General features: G+C 42.2%; 1 long non-coding RNA gene across 2 annotated transcripts; it reads right to left on the bottom strand.

The window, feature by feature from the left end:
* Window positions 1-8564: 8564 nt before the first annotated feature.
* On the bottom strand, window positions 8565-14594 carry LOC125325382. Of its 2 annotated transcripts, XR_007203311.1 has the most exons (3): window positions 13395-14594; window positions 11580-11657; window positions 8565-10665 (listed from the first exon to the last, which is right to left on the bottom strand). It is a non-coding gene; the product is annotated as an uncharacterized LOC125325382 (long non-coding RNA). The 2 variants fall into 2 exon arrangements; XR_007203310.1 differs by lacking the exon at window positions 11580-11657 and having other exon boundaries at window positions 13286-14594.
* Between the last annotated feature and the right edge of the window lie 6417 nt (window positions 14595-21011).

Here is a 21011-nt window from a genome sequence, read left to right as displayed (position 1 = left end):
AAAATACTTTTAATATTTCAATACAAGGGAAAATGGGTGCATGTAAACTCCACATGTGCTAGGCTGCAGCTCCAGTTCCTCCAGAATTCTGGAAGTAGTCTTCCCCTTTTCCCATTCTTGATATCCTCCCTATCTGCAGCCTCACCTCCTTCTCTTCAGAGGAGCTCTGTCAGCTTCCTCGTGGGGCAGAGGAGGAGAGCATTTAGGTTTTTATTTCCTGATAAGGCAAAAATAACAGTAGAAACAGCTGCTGTACAAAGCCCAAGTGTTTAAGATCAGTGCTCTGGTACTTGTCTCATCCAGCCTCCAAACACCTTTACTCAGGAACCAGAGATATTTTCCAAGTATTGAGTAACTGAAACTCTATTTGATGCTCTCTACTTCTCATACTGCAGAAAAAGGTGAACAATCACCCCCTCTTCAGCTTCTTCACTCCACTAACTCCTATTGTGTCATTGTCCAGTGACATTTTTTCCATGCTGAAGTGCTTTGGACAATTAATTTTGGTCAAAGACCATCACAGTCACATTTCTCTGTCTGCCACTGCTGACACCATCCAAGCTTTCTCACATTCATCTGTGGAAGAAAGAGTAATCAAACAAGTCCACATATGCTGAAGAGTCCTGAAGGTGCTGGTCCCCATGAACTCAACCATTCCTACATCAACTGGTATCAGAGACAGAAAGCTTAGTAAAAACACAGTCATCACCTGTCACTCAGACTGATCCCGGGCTGACCTTTGAATATTTCCTCACTGCTGTAATTCTCTGTGGTTTTCTGATAACCCAAGGCAGATGCATGTGATGACAGAAGAAACACTTTGAACCTGATATAGGGCTGGGTTATGGTTTTGTGCAGTCCTCTTGCTGTGACTGTGAAGCAGGCAGAGAGTTCTTACCTACCGTAGTATCTACTAAGAACCAGAGGCATTTACAGTCCCACTAGGATCTGGCTGAAGACCCAACTCCTTTCTACTACACAGAGCAATCCTCCTGGGACAGATTCTTTAGCATTTAGCTGCCAGTGCAAGGGCAATAAATGCTCAGTGTTTCTGAGGCAAAGAAAATCTAGTCGCATCGGTAGATGTTCCTGCAGCCAGTGGAAACTGGCACACATAGGAAATGTATCTTCCAGGGGAAAAAGATGGATTTATGGAGTGGGAAGTTTTCAAAGGGGTTCCCACAGTCCAAAGGGACACCTACCAGCAGACCTGGCAATGACTCTCAGTATCTTTGTCTCCCCTTTGTTTTCACACCAGGGCTGTGTCTGCAGGTACAGTCTCTGTGAGTATTACAGAGCCACAACAGCAGAGCTCTGCAGCAAGGGTGCAATGCTTGTCAGCTGAAGGAGATTTATGCCGTCGTATTTACATCAGGCTCTAAACCCAACAGGTTAATCTGGCAGCAGCCTTTTCCTGGCAGCACAGCTGTGTCCACACCAGGAACTTTGCTGGCTGAGCTCCACCGGGCAGGTGGGGCTTATTTTCAGATCCAGGCTAATATCAGTGTGTGAGCAGAAGTTTCTAATGTAGGCCTATAAGAAACATCTCTGATCTAAAAAGCTCCATTACCTCTGCATGTAGCAATGAGCTGTCTCGTTCCTCAACTCCAACTACAAAAAACTTAATTTGCATCCTCCAAAAAAGGAGGTGGGAAAACTGATGATGCTGATGGATCACAGGAATGTCAGAAATGCTTATGCGTTTTCCTGTGACAGAAGCATTTGATTTCTGCACTAACAAGGCAATTGGTGAATCTTCTTACTACTGCTGGTATGTGAGAGACATGGGATTGTGATACACATTACAGCAAAATCAACTTCAGCTTTGGAAAACAAAGTAGGACCACTGCCATGCAAAGTTGTTGTTTTTTTTTTTAATAGGGGTCTGGTTAATTTGTTTAACTACTGGGCTTACAGATGTCCTACTTTCAATTCCAGTACAGGGACAGGAAGGTTACACAAAATTAATATGGATTTAGAAAGGAATCAAGACATGGAGCATTTATGACAGACTAGCTGTTTGCTTGTTGATATTGTGTATCTTTTTGCTATAGAACCTCATTAACCTTGCTAAACAAAAAAACCCTATTTGTATGAAGCTCGGTGGAACAATAATGTAAGCTGGAGATTTTACGCTGTATGAAATGTTGTCACCAAATGCATCCTCCACTATCCTTAAGCACCTTCTAGCCTTTTACAGGTATTTTTTTTATTCACTTGATTTAAAAACAAAGCAATCTTTACTGAGAGAAATTCTGTCCCTCATGTGACAGATACCTTGAATCAAGATCAGTCAGACATCCTCAGTCTTGTGTCAAATATAAAAAACCCAATAAAATATTAACAATATGCCAATGCAATATTAACACTGGGCATTTTATAAATGTGGAGAATGGAAAAGATCTTGAAACATAAAATGAGACTCTTTGTATTCAGGTGGAATAGATATCTTTTATTACTAAATACGTGCATTGACCTAATCCGTATTTTAAATGAAATATAATGAAATGTACAGGATACGTAGAGCATAAAGTCACACGCCTGTAAAAAGCCTATCTGTTGTATTTCCTGACTTAAAAAAATAAACCCAACACTTGAAAACTTGATTCCTTCATAAAATCCGCAATATGGTACATTAATAATAACTCAGTGTTACGTAAAGCTAAAATCTGCTGCCAAACATGAAGGTTGCCAAGTTAACATTGACTTGCAGATAACCATTATCACGATGGAGAGCTTTTCCTAGATAAGAACTTATTCACTGAAAATGCAGTATTCACAAATCAAAGCAGTCCTTAACTCATGTAACATCTGGCAAACACATCTGAACATTTCTTTTCAGGGATGAAAATCCTTTGGCTTTATTAATCAAGTAGATGAAGAGCATTCAAGAGCATGACCCCACCGGGCAAAGGTTAAGGCCTAAGTTGGGATATCTATTTTGCAGTTTCTGCTCCAAGTTCACTTAAGAGAAGATTTTGCCTTTTAGTTCTCCCTCACTGGGCTGCTAGTAAAAGCGGCGGGGAAAGGAAGAATGATGAAAATTACCATCTGCTCCTATTTATCCAAGTGTATCAGTGTCTTTTTACTTTTATTAAAAATGGCCAGAAATATTTTGCATAGACGGTTATGTTAATGTGCCATCTTTAAAATGTTTGAGTTTGGTTCTACCTGAACCAATATGCAAAACCTTATCCTGGCTGCCAAAGCAAAAACACCATTTATTCACCCATTTTTATAAATCAGTACCTTTAGTAATGCATTTTCCAGGACTCTCTTCCTTTAGAAAATTCTGTCCTGTGGAACCCTGCCACATCCAGAGAAACAGAAAAGGATCAAATACAGGCAGGATGTAAAAATCTCACTGCTGTGCAGGGACAGGAAGCAGAAATGATACTAACAATAAATAACTAAGAGAATTATCACAGAGCCTGGCTTTTACCAAAAAGAACAGGCTGCAGGTGCTGTAGCCAACATATTCATTGCATAGAAACACAGATTTTTATCACTTAGAATGCTTCACTTCCATGTGTAATACCAAAAAACCACAGTCAGCATCTGAACTGCCTGGACAAGGTGATTGAATGGACCCTGACCAGTCACTTTTGCTACAATCAGCCTCCCTCAGTGCTCCTTCCTCAACTGCATTTAGCATTAATCCCACCTAACCCAGGTTAGAGGGAGCTGAAACCCAGATTGGATACCACTCCCACTTAAGATATAAACCAAATAAAATGATATTGATATACTTCAGAGGCTTATAGAACACTCCAAGTTCATTTAACTAAATGTTCATTAAGAAATCACAGCAAGTAACAAAGAAGGGACCTAGCTGGAAACCTGTTTTCCAGAGTTATAGATACCTTAATTTCACTATTTTCTTTTCTTTCACGAGTTTCCTGTTTCAGACCTTTTAAGAAAAAATCTGTATTTAAGATGTCAAAAGATCTTCTTAAGAACCAGCAATATTCTCTCTAGGGGTTGTTTTAGGCAATTACAGTTTTACAGTTTCCTCTTCACATTGGATAAGGATCTTGGATAGTGTCAGATATTTGGTATGTAGACACGATCTTGGCCCCTGGATATGAAGTTGTCATAGCTACTCTGGATGGTTTCTAAACACGATCAAATCCTCCACAGGATCCTTCCCAAGTTTCATGGTATGCAAAGGGCTTCTCTTTAAAAAACAATAGTTTGCAAGACTGTGTGTGTAATACAGTTTTTCAGGTAGTTTGGCATTTTCTTTTGAAAAGAAATATTTTTTAAAATTTTAAAATAGGGAGAGGGTGAGAAAGAGAGACTATAGACCAGCTAAGAGAAAGCTCATCATCTAAAAACACAGGAAAATGCTCCAATTCTTTCATGCAAACTATACAATAAATTCTGGTTTGGTCACGCAGTGTAGAACTGGAATAAATTTATCAACATTGGAGAAGCTGAGCTCAAATTATACTAGAACAGCTGAGAGTAAAGCCAGGCCTTTAGTTTTCATACTGTGTTCAGCTCTCCTATAATTTAAGAAGAAACATAAATCAGCAGCTCATCATCTTTGGAAATATATAGAAAACAAAGTAATTTTTCTTCTGGGCCTAAAGACATAAGAATGCTTTAATTACCTTTAGCTTCAAAGCAATAATCCTGAAATATGGTCCTACTTTAGAATATGGTCTTATAATCCTTTTAACATGGGAAAGGCAACATTTTCCAAACTGCATTTCACCCTAGATACTCAGATTAGTCTCTGCTCTTTTCCATTGTCAATGCAAGATGCAAGAGCAGAATAAATAACAAACAGGGATTGTTGATTCCAAAGGTAACTACAGGATACGTTCATACCAGAGAAGACAAAAACGGAATTTTAGTGAATAGAAAGTGGTTTAGAACTAGCTCTTCAGTGAGAACTATTGCCACAAAATACTGCTATTGAAATTGTTAAAAAAAAAAAAAAAAGAAAGGAAGAAAGAAAACCAACTCAACTTAGTAGGTTAGGTCTGCTTTGAGTAGGAGGTTGGACCAGATGACCTCCAAAGTCCCTTGCAATCTAAATCATTGCATGATTCTAAACAAACTGGACTTTTCTTGTAAACATATTTGTTAAAGAGACTAAAAGAGATTTAAAAATCAAGATTGATTGGACAGGTACTTACTATTATAGCAAAAGTTACAAATAGTCAGTTACAAGTAGCAAAAATATTACTTCCTCAGAAATACAAAAAATAATGACCCTATCATTTGAGCATTCAATTAAAGTCTGCTCAGAGAAAAATATAATGTATAACACTTTAATCTTTTTGCCTAAGCTTTCCCACTGATGGGACACAACCTTTTGGTCATGTATATCACTGCTTCTCTCTCAACCACAGTCCTCTTGTCGAATACCAAAAGACCCAAGGAAATAATGTTGTTGAATACAGAATTTTATGAAAAACTTAATGGAAAATGTTTCGCTGTAAATCTTTTAGGAAATTTAGCCTTAATATGGGATCACTCATGAACTGGGCTCTTAATTTCTTGTTGGTTAAGTTAATTACACTATGATTGCTAGCAATTTTTCATCAAAACAGGAGGCTGTTTTATCATATCTTTTATGTTTTCCTTCACTAGAGTACACTGGAAAGTATTACAAATGTAGACAGAGGACCATTGTTAAACGGTGGTATTTGTGCTTGTAAATTTAATCCAAAATAAATTTGCCATAAACTAACAATAAAATGGAATATAAGACTGACATTAAAGAAGTGGATTTTGCCACAGTGAACTAGTGAAAAGAGGAATCTTAGAGGTATATTAGGTGAAAAACAGGTAATACATAAAGTTTATTGTATTGAGTCTTCTATTGCACATGTATTACTTGACAGTGCTTTGGGGTTCCAGCTGTGGACACAAACATGGTCAGATGAGGAACTAAACAAAAGCAGCAACTACAAAGGCACAGAGACTCTACTGATGCCAGTGTGTGTGTACAGACCGAACCTCGCTACCGAAAAACCCCACTGAAGTCTCTACTTCCATCCCACTCAATCTAACCACAGAGAGAATCCCTTGTTATTTCAAGGAAGATATTAGAGTCAAAATGGACCATGTTGCACTAATTTGAAGAATAACTACAATAATTCTTCCTAGTGCAGTTAGACTATGCCAAACAAGCTCTGTTGGTTGAAATGTTGGCACTTTCATGCTTGCATTTATGTGCAGAGTTGTAACCCTAGGAGCTATTCCGGCATTCCCCATGTCCATCTCTTTGTTTTCCCAGTGTTATGACGTGAAGCTGTTTTTAGATCTGCTTGCAAGTCTCTGAATCAGCAGCACAAGAGACTGAACTGCTTTCATTGATTAAAGGCAGATACCAGTAAACACTTCCAGGACAGAATTACAGAGCATTTTCACTCCTCTGCTGCTATTCACTTGAAGGAGTTTGAGTTTCTGCTGATAGTTATCCTCTAAGATCTGGGACCCCTTTTGACCCAAACACATGGAACTGATCTATGTGGTACCACTATGGTCCTCAGAGATATCTGGTTAAGATATTCTTCAAGATCAGGCCCAAAGCATGAGGAAAGGTTACTCAACTGTTATGAAATGTACAAGTACCACAGTAGAACTATTTTCTGTTTTCTCTACCTTTATCATGACTTTGCTGGTAGTATTTCTATTTCCTCCCTCGTTGAAAAGGCCACAGTTTAAAGCCTCTCCCACAAAGATGTATTTCCTTCCAATGGGTATATAGCTTGACATTTTTTGGGTCTTATTCCCCTTGCAGTACGTCTTTAAACCTTTAAATATTTTTAGGCCTTGTGCATCTTACAAGGAGCCACAAGTACTTCCTGAGACAAGGAAGGTGCAGAGAAAATAAAAGTCTCCCGTCTCATCACGATGTAAATGCACCCTCACTCTTCTTCATTTTTTTTTTCCCCTTTGTTAATCATCCTCTACTTCAAAATATGAATTTAAAAGATCAGTCTGTCTTTCTTCAGATGAGGGCATCTTATCATCAGTAATTGTAAGCCTGGGCCACTGCACAGGATGCTATAAAGACACCAGATATAAAGACAGTTCCTCCCCTGCAAAGCTTCCTATAAGACACCACAGTTGGACACAACACACCCAGAAAAAGAAAAAAAAATGGAGACTTGTAGTGCTATTTTGCAAAAAATCAGGTAAATTTGCACTTGGACAATACCTGTCTGTTAGGAAATCACTGGAAAGACCTGTATGACTAGATGAATGCTGCTCAGTTGTACTTACCCAGACAAGCTAACGCTGGGGGAAAACAATTAATCCATGGAAGTTGTATTCCTGAGTGAGAAGACATGGTGCTGGGCAGCAGCACACATCACAGCAGCTCAGGATTCAGATTTGAAGCCTGGAGCCCCTGTAGCTCTGGAGAAGGCAGCCTCCCTGACCTTCCCAAAGTATAGTATTTTGAGAGCTTTTTCTGCAACTGTTCTCTCACTTAATCCTTTCTAAAGCCACTGCCAAGAAGGGAAGAAGTTCCAAAGACAAGAACTTAACAGTTCTCCAAGGTCCCACAGGTGCAGACTTGGTACATCTGGAGAAGAAGATTGTTTCCTCCTTCCGTGTCCCTCTTCCCTCTTCCTACCCCTGCCTTGCCACGTAGTCCCTCCATACTCTTGGAAAATTTAGATTTGAGCTTAGCTGTAACCAAACTCTACACTCCAGTAAGGCTCAGCTAAAAGACCTGATGAGGAAATGCTGCTGCTGAGAAACATCTGGGCTTTGTTTTATGCAACCAAAGAGTTAAAATTATTGTCAGAAATACCATAATGTATAAAAGCTGCAAACACCCAACCGTAGTGTCAGACTTCCAAGTTGTACAAATGTATTTGTCTCTCCTATTTGTAAACGTTATTTGAACAGAAATAGCACATTGTAACAGCCTAACAAGAAGCAGTCTTTCTGACGATGTTTGAGACTTCTTTGCTCCACTGTATGGAAATATTTAAGACTTAAAAGATTTATATTACAAAATAGCATTTTAAGTGGCTCTGTCCTGTTCCCAGTAAAGTCAAAGAGGGGGTTACCATCAGCTTCAATAAAAGTGGCATAAGGGCCACTTGCATTTTTACATTATTTTTTTTTCTGTTTTATTCCAAGAGTCAAGAAGTCCCTCCAAAGGCTCCCAACTCCTTAAAAAAAAAAAAAAAAAAAAAAAAAAAAATTCAAGCAAGTTATCAAGCATCCACCACTGTCATGGCCAGACATGAATGTCCATCAAGACCTCTGAATGTCGGCGTTCCACCACACACAGTATTTTGGGCACAGAGAAACACCGCCTATTTCCAAGTTTAGGATTGGAAGACTTTTGTTGCCTTTTAAAATACTTTCTCACAATGTCCAGCACACCATCCCATTTGCTCTGAGACAAAGATTTTCACCTTATGCACACACTTCAAAGATAAAACTCAACATGAACTAGTAAGTAATAGAATCTGATCCTTTAAAGGGATTAGAGTTTGAGTAAAGTCAGAAGCCTTTGATTCATTTTCTTTTTTATGATTGACAGATGCTAAATTAAATTATATAAATGAACAAACAGTCCCATAAATTTTTTAAATCCATGTTTTAATTTAAACAGCACAAGGACAAACATTTATCTTCAACTGAGTTTTCCCACCAGCCTCCAGAATTAAAATGTTTTTCTTGGTTAGTTTTTATGCTTTATGCTCCGATTTTTTAATAATTATTTGGATCATGCATTTTGCATTTATGTTGATCCTTAGCTGTGAATAGCAAAATCCTATCTAGCTTCTTGATGAAAGTTTACAGGAAACATGAACATGACATATCCTAATGTTTTCTTTATTCTTTCTTCTTCTGTTTCTTATTATTTACCTCCCTTTTTAGTAATTTATTGAGAATTATAAGCTCTGTTGGAGACCTTATACTGTGCATATGTGGGCTGGGACACCTTTCACTAGTCCAGGTTGCTCCAAGTCCTGTCCCACATGGCTTTGAATACTTCCAGGGATAGGGCAGCCACAGCCTCTCCGTGCAACCTGTGCCAGGGCCTCACCACACTGCTTTCCGTCTGGTGCCACGCTTTGGTGTTCTGCTTGAAGAGCCCTAAGTGACCCTTTAAGCTTAAACACAACCAGACAAGTTTCATAGTTTCATCCCACACATTTATGAGGGACAACACGGTAATGTCACACAAATGTGATCCAGTGACTTAATTAGAACCAAGTTAGCAGAGACAGAGCGAAGCTGTACATCTCCTGAGAGTTCTGGGGGACTGCTGCAGGAGGGTGAAGGCCAGGAAGAGATAGGAAAGGTTAGTAAAAGGACGGGAAAAAACCTCACAAACCCAAACCAGAACAAACCAACATGCATTTTATAGGGGGAAAAAAGTTAGAATCTAGTGGTATATTTTAAAAGAGAAAGGTTAGAAAAACATTCAGGGAGAGCGCCCAAAGAGTTAATTTCCGGCAGCACTTGAGGCAGCAAAGCCTGAGAAGGCTCCTGGCGCCCTCTGGTGTGAGGCGGGAGCAGGAGTGGAAATTTCCTCTGGAAAACAGCTTTGTCCTAAAATTCAGGCAGATAAAATGACTCTTAAGCGTCCTGATGGGAAGAGCGGTAATTTGACTTCCCAAGCGAAGCCTTGCTTGGGGTACAGCTTAGTTTGGGGGTGATGGGGAGGGAAGGGGGAAGGTTGTTTTATATTTATTATTATTATTATTATTTTTACTTGTTTTTCTTTTTCCTCCGGAGTCTCAAGTTGGGCCGGCTGCAATATGAAGAAAGGGGCCCTGAAAGCCGGTAAATGAAAACCTCGCAGGAGCCTCGGAATAATGGTTGCAGCAGGACAAATACCCTTAAAAAACAACAAAACCCCCAAACTATGTGCACCTATTTCCCTCCCGTCTGGAGTTTCCAAGGGAGGGATAGCCTAAACGAGCACGGAGGAGAAATGTCTTCTTCCAAAATGACTTAAATAGTAAAAGGGAAAAGCCTTCGAAAAAAGAGAAAAACAAGCAAACGAACAAGCAAACAAACAACAAAACAGAAAAGGCATTCTTGACTTCAAGCACCTCTCCCTTAAAATTGAAGGATGCTCCCTAACCCAAATCGACACCCTTATTTTAATTGCCAGGAGAGTGAGGAGAGCTCTCTGCTAGCAGGCTAAGAATTCACATTTTTTAACATGGTGGGTTTTTTTTTTCCTCCTTATTTTTACAATTAACAGCAATAATAGCTACTTGTGAGGAACAAATGCACAAAAGCCCACACCTAAATGCAAAGGCGCCAACAGAGCAAACATCAGGATTATTCCTTTAGGTACCTGTTGAGGAAATATCCTCTGGTTTTAACCCCTAAAATTAAAAGGGGGCGGGGGCGCGGTGTTTATGCTGATTGGAGACAAATACACAGAACTTTCCAGCTCATCTTTACCAGCTGTTTTTCCTTCATTCCTAATATCTTCCAGCAAATGCATCTTCCAACCCCTCCCAGGAGACCTGATTTTTGGCAGGAACCGCTTTTTGGCAGGGGATGGTCCTGCAGTCCGGCCGCAGTGGGGGGCCCCGGCTGCAGGTCTGCCCCCGCGGGGGTCTCCAGGTGGGAGATGGTAACGGGGATTTCAGCTGGCCTTGGACTGCAGCTCTTCCTCTCGGCATCCTTTCCATGTGGGCAGGAGAACAAATTTACCTTAAAAACAAAACATAGGTTTGTTTTATTACTTTTTTTCTTAATGAGGTCTTTTTTAAAATATATATACACACATATATTTGTTCGTTGTTTTTGTGTGTTTATTTGGTTTTGGGTTTTGGTTTTTTTTTTCTTTTAAAAAGGAGGCTTTTTATACAAGTGCTTTCACCTCCTGATCTGTCAACGCTTGACAAAGTTTGGGGAAATAAGCGGCAAGTCCCTGACGGCCGCTCTGCTTTTTGCATACCAACCAAAACACACTTCCTTGGGGTAAAAAATGCTAAACTAAACACAATTTATCTAGTGAAAGCTAGCAGATTTCTGTTGTCAAGATGCAGGCGAGGTTCCGCACCTCCCTTAGTTTGTAGGCATACGCGCGTGGTGCTCTTCCACCCCAAGCTCCCCATCGAAGTGCTTTGAAAGAGGAAAGATACTAGTATTTTTTTTTCCTTTTTTAATTAAGGGACCCATTTTACAGGCAGCGATAAGTCAAAGCAAACTGTAGCCGAATTCTTGTAGGAAGGGTCATGCGCGGGCGGATTTATCCTATTAATAGGACACAGGAAGAGCCGGGAGAGCAAACGCCAGCCCTGAACACAGCGTGGTATGTTATTTGAGGTAATAGTTTGAGAGTAGACACTCAGTACTTTGTAGACGTTCAAACGCGTCGTTATTTCGTGTTAAATAACATTTTAGAAGACGCTACCCCCGTTGTTCTGCTGGAAGGATGCGGGATTATTTGGAAGCATTTAAAATGGAGAGGAAAAAAAAATCAGACGACAGCTCCCTGTGGGAAGCTAATCGACATTACAGATAGTAAACGTCCTACTACTAAGGGCTGCTTTGACGCAATTGGTTTTAAATAATAAACATATAAATACAGGAAATAATTCTAAGACCACATCGGAGTTTACCTGGAGATGACGGTAAAGTAACAGAGCATTCCCGAAACTGTCAGTACCTCTCAGGCAAGCCTGCTGAAGGACTGATAGCTGGCGGCAAAAAAAAAGAAAAAAAAAAAAAGAATAGGACACCCTCCGAGCCCCAAGGTCGCCGCAGTTAGGAGGAAACACACAATACGTCTCTAAAAATCTCGCTCGCTTAATTGTTACTTTTGTAGTTAAAGTATTGGCTGATGCCGCAGATATTAAACATCCCAGTAACGCGATTACAGACGTACGGAACATTTAAAACATGACCCTACCAGTTTAAGAACTAAGCCTTTTAGGAAAAAAGACTCTGATAGCTATTCATTTTCCCTAGTTAGGAATTAATGTTTTTCTTAAAGAATTCTTTTTACAACAGAGACTTCACAAAACAAGATTTCAGTAATTTTGCTTGTATTGACCTTCCTCTTCACAAGCAGTAAAAAATGTAGAATTCAGGAGGTGCAGGATTTTTGGTTGGTTGTATTTTTTTTAACTATTTTATTTTATGTCGAGCTTTTATTGCTGTTTTTTTGGTTGGTTTTTTTTTTTTTTTTCAGATCCACTTTGTATCCATGTTTAGTACATTAGTCCATTAATAAGAATATCCAGAAGAAAAAACAAAACAAAACTATGGAGGTGACGAGTAGGGCCTTACTGTACTTTTTTAACTAACTGAAAGACAAAATTTCTATTGACTTAGGTTGGAAGTGAACGAGGCCCTATGAGAATCACTACAGGAGCCAGGTGTATTTTCCTTTGTCTCCTCAGCCTTGAGAGACGAGCGGGACGATGCCGCACACCGGCCCCGGCGGCTGCACCATCCCGGGGCAGGGCTGCTCCGGCCCGAGCGGCACGGAGCTGCTCCCAGAACTCTCCGGAATCCCTCCCCACCGTCCGGGGTCCCTTCCTTTGCAGAGGGAGGGCACACGAGTGGCAGGCGGCAGCTGCCCTGCTCGAGCGGGACCGACGGACCGGCGCGGCAGCGGGAGCCAGAACCAAGCCAGGGGCTTTGCAGATATTCCCTTCCAAAGCGCAGAGAAAAGGGATTACACTGAATTATCAAGTACCCCGCAATATTCTGCTTCGATTCACGCTTCAAATAAATTACTTTTCTAATAATCCATTAACTGCTTTAACGACCAGTGTTACTTATTCACCAGTGCTCCGTGAAAGTTACTTATTTGAAAATTCTTTGCGATTTCCAGTTGCTCTCCACATAACATGCACTATTCGAAGAAAGCAAGAGGGCTTTCAAACAGGAAAACACAGAGTTAGTCCCTCATTTCTCAAGACCAGCACGGCACTGGGGCTCCTAGTTTTATTTTTAATACAAAGAAAATTATTTTCCCCCTTGCTAAGCGCTCACTGTTCCCGTGGATCTCCCTGGAAGGTGCTGGGTGCTGAAGCCTTAGGAGAAAACGGGCCACCTTCCGAGAAAGGCCTAACTACGGACTTAAACAGCCTCACTTGAACAGCCCACATTAACAAGCAATAAACCCTGCGACTTCGTTTCAATCCCAAATTCACTGTACCACGCTCAAAGGATGACGTAAACAATGTGAGCACTACAGAAAGTGTGCGAAAGTTACAGCCGAAACGGGAATTAAAAAAAAAAAAAAAAAAAAAAAGAAGGGCTCTCATAACGGAAAAATGCTTTTAGGAGATGTGACAGCCGCGCTCAGGAGCAGGACCTGCAGACTCGTGCGTTCCCTGAGGAAGCACAGCCAGCGCGCTCCGACCGCCGTCCCACGGACACCGCAGCGTTACACGGGGTGTAAATCCCGCTGCCCCGGCACCCACCTGCGGGGGATGCCCAAAACAAGGACCGCCAGCTGAGAACCAAAACCGCCAGGGGGGAGAGCCCAGGGCGCCCCCGACTCCCACCAGTTATTTTTATCCGCGTCCGGCCTTTCCAACTCATCAGATATTCGCTGCGAGGCGGAGCAATAGAAGAGCACCCTCAGAACTCAGCCGGGCTCGCAGGGACACACAGAGCCCAGCACCGGGAGTGAGCAGCCCGCGGCACCAACAGGGACGCAGGCAGGGCTGCGGCATCGGGCCCGCACACTGCCCTCCCTGATCGTTAAATTAGCAACAGAAAGAGTTAATTACCCAAACCCCAAATATTGTGGAGATCTCAGTAAAGCAAAGAAAGAAAATTAAAAACCAACAAAAATACACCCCCAAATACCAGCCTAGGACAGGCGGGCAGCAGCGCAGCACTGCTGGCTCACGGAGACTGAGCTCGGATTACCCTCCGCGACGCTTCCAGCACGGAGGGAAGGAACCTTCTTTTTGTCGTTGTTGTTGATTTGGTTTTGGTTTTTTTTAAAGTTTAGTTAGTTAGTTAGTTAGTTTCCCCCCCTGCAATGTCACTTCTCTTTTCTGCACGAATCAGCAACCCCGTCCCCGTGCACTAGGCCCTGCAGAATCTTCCAAAACAGTTTAATAAGGGGTAAACCCGGGATTGAGATATTCTGATTGACATTTAGTTTTTATACATATAAAATCTATAAAGTACAGATTATATATTTATACGCACATATTAAAATATATATCTAACCTCCCTCCAGCCTTTTTCAATATATCGGGAAAAAATCAGACTCGAGGTAATGCAAAGTCAGTAAAATGAGCAGCTTTTCTCTGGCTCTGTCTGACAGGCTTTGTCTTTATGTCTGCGTCAGACAGTGCTCAGTCTAAACCAACGGGATTAACCAGGACGATCCCCGGGTGATCCTGAGCAGCGTGACAAACCGCAGTGATAAAATATGACGGTGCCACTCTCTGCAAACACCTCGGGATTGTTTTACAGTGGTACATCCCCGGTTATCCCTCTGCTCGTGACTGCCGGCCGCGGGGCTGGCTGCAGGAATTAAAATCCACCATCGCACCCGGGGAAAGTTTTAAATCCCAGGATTCGTTTTCCTCTTCACGAACAGTAAAAAAATTCAGGTGTGGCGATAAGCTCGCATGTAAAAACCGTGACGGGGGGGGGGGGGGGGGGCAAAGCAATTTTTTGAAGTTATTTTTAAATAAAAAATGTAGTGTTCAGGAGTAGCGATAAACTCATGTAAAAATCGTGACACGGGTGCAATGCAAGTATTTTTAAACAATCGGTATGGGTTTCTCAAAAGGATTAGTATGATTTCAGCAACCTTGTCTTCGAAATACACTTCGGGGGCCCGGAATGTTACGTGCTCGGTTACTCGAAAGGGAAAAGACGCACCGGGACGCTGTGGATGTTAGCATTTTGGTGAATTTTTGTTAGATCCAAAGAGAGGAGCCCCGGGGAGGGGGGAGAGCAGGCGGTCCCTGCACACAGCGCCACACAGCCAGCCTCGCCATTTTACACAGCCCCCGCTCCTGCGCATTAAACGGGACAGCGGAGGACGGGGTGGGATTAGCTCCAGGAATGGCACAAGCGTTCATCTGGGGGCTGCGGAGGAGCCGAGGAGCCCCCAGAGGGGCATGCGAGCACACAGAGCCCTGCGCCCACCGCGCCCCTTCAGGGCTGCTTCCGGAGAGCGCCAAGATTTAAAAAAAACCCTTGGTGACAACGAGGGAGGAGAGCCGCGACCTCTTCCAGTTTGTGTTTCCAGGCACGGCCCTCCAGCCTAACACGCCCGTGTCCCCTGGTGGAGGGGGGTACCGAAATGAAGATGTCTGTGGGCCGCGGGGTCCTGCCCCCCACGGCGGAGATGGCTCTGCGCTTCGCCAACCGGGATCCCACTGTCCGGCACCCGTCCCGCGGCCTCCCGGCCGTGCAAGCCTGCTCAGCCCGCAGGGGAGGGCGGGCTGAAGGCGGCGGGGGCGGTGGCTGAGCACGGCTGCCTGCGGGGAGAGCCCAGAGAAAATGGAGGCAGGCGGGTTGGCTGCATGGCGGCAGCGGGGCGGCCGAAGAGCGGTCTGAGCTTCCTGCTAAGGTGGGAGCGAGTGAGCTTCCCCCCGCCCGTCTGGGCTTAACCGGGACTCGGCAGCCACACACCGCCCGAGCCGCTCCGGGCTCCGGACACGGCGTGGCCCCGCACGGCACGGCCCTTAAAGGCGGCCGCGGGGCCGTTCCAGAACGTTCCCCGCGCGCGGGCTCTGCCAGCCTGGCATGGCGGGCGGTGGGCGCCCCCTGCTGTCCTCATGCAGCGGTCACGGCCCTCCGGGGCGCCGGGACAGTTAAACACGTAAAATTTAGTAATTCTGTGGGGAAAGCGTCGTCTTTCAACTCTGGCTTGGCATCGTGCAGTGTATACGGCGGCCCCCCAGCACCTGCTGAGTGTATAATTTATGTCAGGATTTTGTAAAATTTTTAATTAAGCAGTGTAAATCAAAAGTGCCGAGTTGCCAAGTAAAATGAATGTTGAGTTAAACTCAGTTGACCAGTGCAATACAGCTTCTATCCCTTTTTTTTTTCCTTTAAAAATACGTGCCTGTTTTATCACCCCTTTATGGTGGTTTATGGTTCCTTTAAATGTTGAATATCAGATCGCAAATACCAAAAATGTAAATCCGGTTTGTCTAATCTGGAGTTTAAAATATTCTTGTGATGTCACAAAGTGATGGCTTATAAAATATTTTCATTTAATTAGGAAGCGCTAAGAGGATTTCTGCAAGAAAAAAAAATAAAGGCGAGGAAGCTCAGTTTGAATTATTTATGTGCTGTGAGCTATCATGATTGCTGCTGCAGCTTTTCAAGTACAAAAATGCAGGATTTGCTCGCTTTTCATTTTTAGAACCTAATTCTTTAATTATTCAGGCATGCAAATTACTGTGAAGAGGGATTAATTATGCAGGTAATCAAGGTTTTATTCTAAGTTTACTTTTAAAAAGCAAAGATTGGCTGATACTATGAACAGTGTTGCTGGGCTTGTGCACTGAAATACTCCTTTAAGGTATGATAACAATCTGGGATTTCATGGAAGTAAAAGGAGTAGGGATGAATTTGTGCCTTGCATAAGCCAAGGAACACAATGCATGACATAAATCTTGCTGTCCTGCGAGAGAGAAGGATCTCCTTCCTCAGGACCGAGCACTCATCATCCTGTTTCTTCTTACAAAATCATAGAATATTCCACGTTGAAAAGGACCCACAGGGATCATCAAGTCCAACCCCTGACCCTGCACAGAACACCCCAACAATCCCATGCTGTGCCTGAGAGTGTTGTCCAAACACTCCTGGAGCTGTGGTAGCCATGGCCATTCCCTGGTTCAGTGCCCGACCACCCTCTGGGAGAAGAACCTTTCCCTGATATCCAGCCTGACCCTCCCCTGACCCAGCTCCAGCCGTTCCCTCAGGTCCTGTCCCTGGTCACACAGAGCAGAAATTGGAGCTGTCCCTCCATTGCCCCTTGGGAGGAAGCTGCAGACCCTGGTGAGGTCTGACCTCAGTCTCCTCCAGCTAAAAAAACAAGGACTCTTCCCCTCAGTGGTGTGTACAAAAAGACATTCTGCAGAGTGTGCCATGAAGTGGGGTGGTCAGAGGAAGTTTCAGATTGGAAAGAAGTGCAAATAAGATGAAAGGGGAAGACCCTTAATTCCACCATTTTGTCAAGCTCACTGGCCTCAGGGGTGGCATCTGGTGCCCTCAGGGATCTGTCTCCTCCAGAAAGATGCTGCATCCATTACACAGCATCATGGCACTTTACTTCACCTGTGCTCAGGCTCTATCTTGGCATTGGCTGTCTTGGTTTCACTGCCAAAGCACACAAATCTATCAGTGGCAGACCTTAAGATGGAGAAGCTCAACTTCTATGCACAAACACTGCTCTGCATCATTTAAGAAGTGATGCTGTCAAAAGTACCACAAAAGTGCACCATCAGTGAGCACTGGTTGCATTTCTAAATGTTTTTGCAGCTGTAATCACGCTTAGATGCTTCAATTAGCATCTTATTTAAAGCTGATGGATATCCAGATATACAAGTGACATTGTATCTTCAGTATGACTGATTTCAGTGGGATTATAATTTGTTATGAAAGACCTTCTCCCAGCCCTTCAGACTCATATATTTTATTGTGAAGCTGAGCATAAGTCGCTGAAGATAGGGAGGCTTAGGGCAGGGAGCGGTGGGAAGGGGCCAGTGCTTATTTCAAGGGATTCTTACAAGCTGTCAATCACTTCAGTGCTTCTGGCTTTAAGGCATGTCAAGTCAGAAAGCCAAGATTTGTGGATTTGCCTGCTTTGGATGCTGCTTAATTACGAGTCCTTTTGATCAGTTATGGAAAAAAAGCCTACACAAGGTTTTTTTTGTGTTGGAGAAAGAGGGGTATTGTATGCCTCTTTCAAAAGAGCTGGATCTGTAGGAGTAATGCTATCTTACTTGTTGTCCAAGAAGAAGAAAATTAGGGGTTTTTTTATATGTCAGAGGAATATTTTAAAATGTTAGGACAAGAGTTAAAGGTCTGTGGAATGGGGCAGCCTGAGTCCTTTGGAGGCTTCATGACTCGTTTCATCTTCCTTCCTCCCCAGAACTTCCATTCCATTGCAATTGTTTGAGGCACCTTCTGGGCAGCAGGGAGGAGCCCACACCATTAAAAAGACTATTTTATTTCAGACTGACAAAAATGTGCTACAGCATCCACCTAATGCACACACAGCAACTAACAAAACCTTTTAGCTTCTCCCTGCCAAAGCAGTTTCCTCAAGCATCCTTCAGCAGCTCCTCCTTAAAGCAGGAGAAAGAAACCTCAAACACTAATCCCCACCAACTAGTCTGCTGGCAGATAGCTTAAAGGAAAAATGGACCTCTTACTTTTGCTGGAGTTTTACTTTTTTGACTCAGTGATGAGAGTGGTAGTTAAGCAGCATTTGCAGTATAGTGGCTCTGATGATGTCAGAAGGAAAAGACAGGGTGGGAGATGCCGATACAGCAGGGGAAAAGTCTGCATGCTTGATAACCAGTTACCTTCAGTTAGATGAATATCACAATGCAATTAATTGATATGTATTGATATGTAATTACATGGAAAATGCTGCAAAAGATATTTATAGCAAATATAAATTTACTCCTTACAAATAGTGAATAGCCTTCTCAAAGAATAGAAATAGTAATGCTCATACTAAGCAGGATTGGCATTAGCATTGGTGTAGTGGGGTTCAGACAGCTTGAAGGAACACATTCTGTTCTGAACAAAACATACAAGTTCAAGCTCCTTCTTTGTTCTGAAGATAAGTTCTGCAGTCTAAGAAGAAACTGCTTAGAAAAGGAACATGATTAAAAGAAATCATGACTATTGAATGCACATACTTGCATGTTCTGGTGACATGTACTTAAGGAAGAAAAAGGTAGGCAGAGAGAAAGAGACAAATTAAACTCACAAAAAAAAAAATCTCATTCACGCCCTTATTTTGTCCACATGATGAAACATGAACATGGGGAAAAAGCCCGTGCACACAAAGGACACAACCATCGGTGCTTAGTAATGTGGTTATGACACTCGATTTACTTCCCTGTTACAGTAAGGTGTCATATAATGTCCTGCTTTCAGGGCAGTTTACAGATGGTTTACTGAACACTCACCCTCAGGACATGGCAGCCATGGGGTTGGATGCCTCACTGTACTGACACTGGTGTAGCCATCATGGTGCAAACCCTCTGTACGTACTGTAGTGTTGGTGGGACTACTGGAGAAACTTCCTACCTAGGGACAGGAGTGGGTGAGGGGATATCCTCCTTGCCCTTAGTTCAGTTTCTCAAAACATTGTTTCTTCTGCCCCAGGGGTGGAAGCCACTTTCAGCTTTGGGTGGATGGAAGAAGAAAGGGCAAGGCGCTGATCCTCAACTATACAGAGTGAACAGCAACAGATGGAAAAGTAGGAGACAAATTAATTTTCCCTTCCCTTTCTGGATATCTCTCTGGATTTAATTATCCGGGGATTTTATAGCTGTCAACTGATGGATGCGCAGTCTAGCAGTGCCTGCTGGCTAATCCACTTTGGGGCTATATTAGATTGATTGAAAATGAGCAGATTAGAATAATATTCTTCTGTAACATAAAACAATAATGGGAAGAATGAGGAAGTTTATGGAAAAAGTATTATTGATGTCAATAGAGGAAACCAAGTGTCAATTTCTAAGAGGTAGATCTGAATTTCAGGAACATTAGTGCAGCACCAGAGAGAGTTGGGCTTGTTCATATGAGACTGAGAATTACGTTAAAAAAAAAAAAAAAGAAGACAGAAAAATGAGAAAAATAAATAGGATATATGGTCTTGTGGTTTGGTAGGAAACCAAAGACAGGATATTAAATTATGTTTGTGTGGTCAGTAGCATCTTGTAAACCCAGATGTAGGACCTAAAGAGTGGTAAAACAATAACAGTTGGAAGAAGAGAAATGGAAAGTCATAGACCTGTCAAAAGAAATACAAGTGAGCTCCTTTACATGAGTCCTTGAGGACCAAAGATATGTCTTAAGCCATGAAAATTCTTACTGTGTGTAAAGTTTTTATTTAATAATTCGTGCTCTAATAACCCACCACCAAAACCCAGAATGGTGCATAAACCTGCGTGTGTTTTGACACTGTGTGTCCATTTTCTTGCTCTTACCTGTGAATAAAGGTTTACTCTTAAAGCACTGGTTTGGAATTGAGTAAAACAAGAGATTCTCTGTATATGTTAAGGTCTAAGGAAGCTTGTTTTTATATGTATACTTTTTTTAATATTTTGTGCTTAGTCCAACAAATACACAGTGGGTCTTTTGGCAGAAGTGTAAAAATTGTTTCTGCACCAACACTAAGCTTTTATCATTCTGAATTGTTTCCTTCAAGATATGTCTACGTGCCAGTATCACCATTACGTTGTTTGAATTGAGTATGATGCATTTTCTCTAAGTAATTGGGAAAGAAAAGTTTTTTCATGCAAACCGTTTGCAAACTGAGAAATAGAGTAGAATAAAATAGAATAGAATATTAAATTTTCAGTTGGAAAGGAGCCACAACAATCATCTGGTCTATCTACCGGACCACTTCAAGGCTGGCCAAAAGTTAAAACATGTTATCACTGTCCAAATGCCTCTTAAGCTCTGACAAGTATAGGGCATTGATCAGCTCTCTAGAAAGGGTTTTCCAGTGTCTTTGGAAATGTCAATGCTTTTAAGAAAGATAGGTAAATCATTCTTAAAGGGGTAGAAGTAGTAGAAATCAGAGTCCTTGTACTTCCAAAAAGTTCCCTGAACAAACCAAGAGTGATTCAGGGAGTATCAGGTGATCTCATAAAATACATGTGGTGTCTTTAACAAGGCAAACCTGATCTCCTGACTTGTTTCTCCTCCTGGGAGGAAGTGGTAATTTCCCCCTGTTTCATCCATATTGGTAATTAAATAGATAACTTATGGAAAACCTCTTAGGTGAGAATGTAAACAGCTTAATTGCCTGTAATGAGCAACAACTGATGCAGTCACTGGCATTCACAGATGCTTTCTGTAGCAGT

This window comes from Corvus hawaiiensis, chromosome 4 (assembly GCF_020740725.1).
Source record: "Corvus hawaiiensis isolate bCorHaw1 chromosome 4, bCorHaw1.pri.cur, whole genome shotgun sequence".
NCBI classification, from domain to species: Eukaryota; Metazoa; Chordata; class Aves; order Passeriformes; family Corvidae; genus Corvus; species Corvus hawaiiensis.
This window is presented reverse-complemented; position numbering and strand designations above follow the sequence as displayed.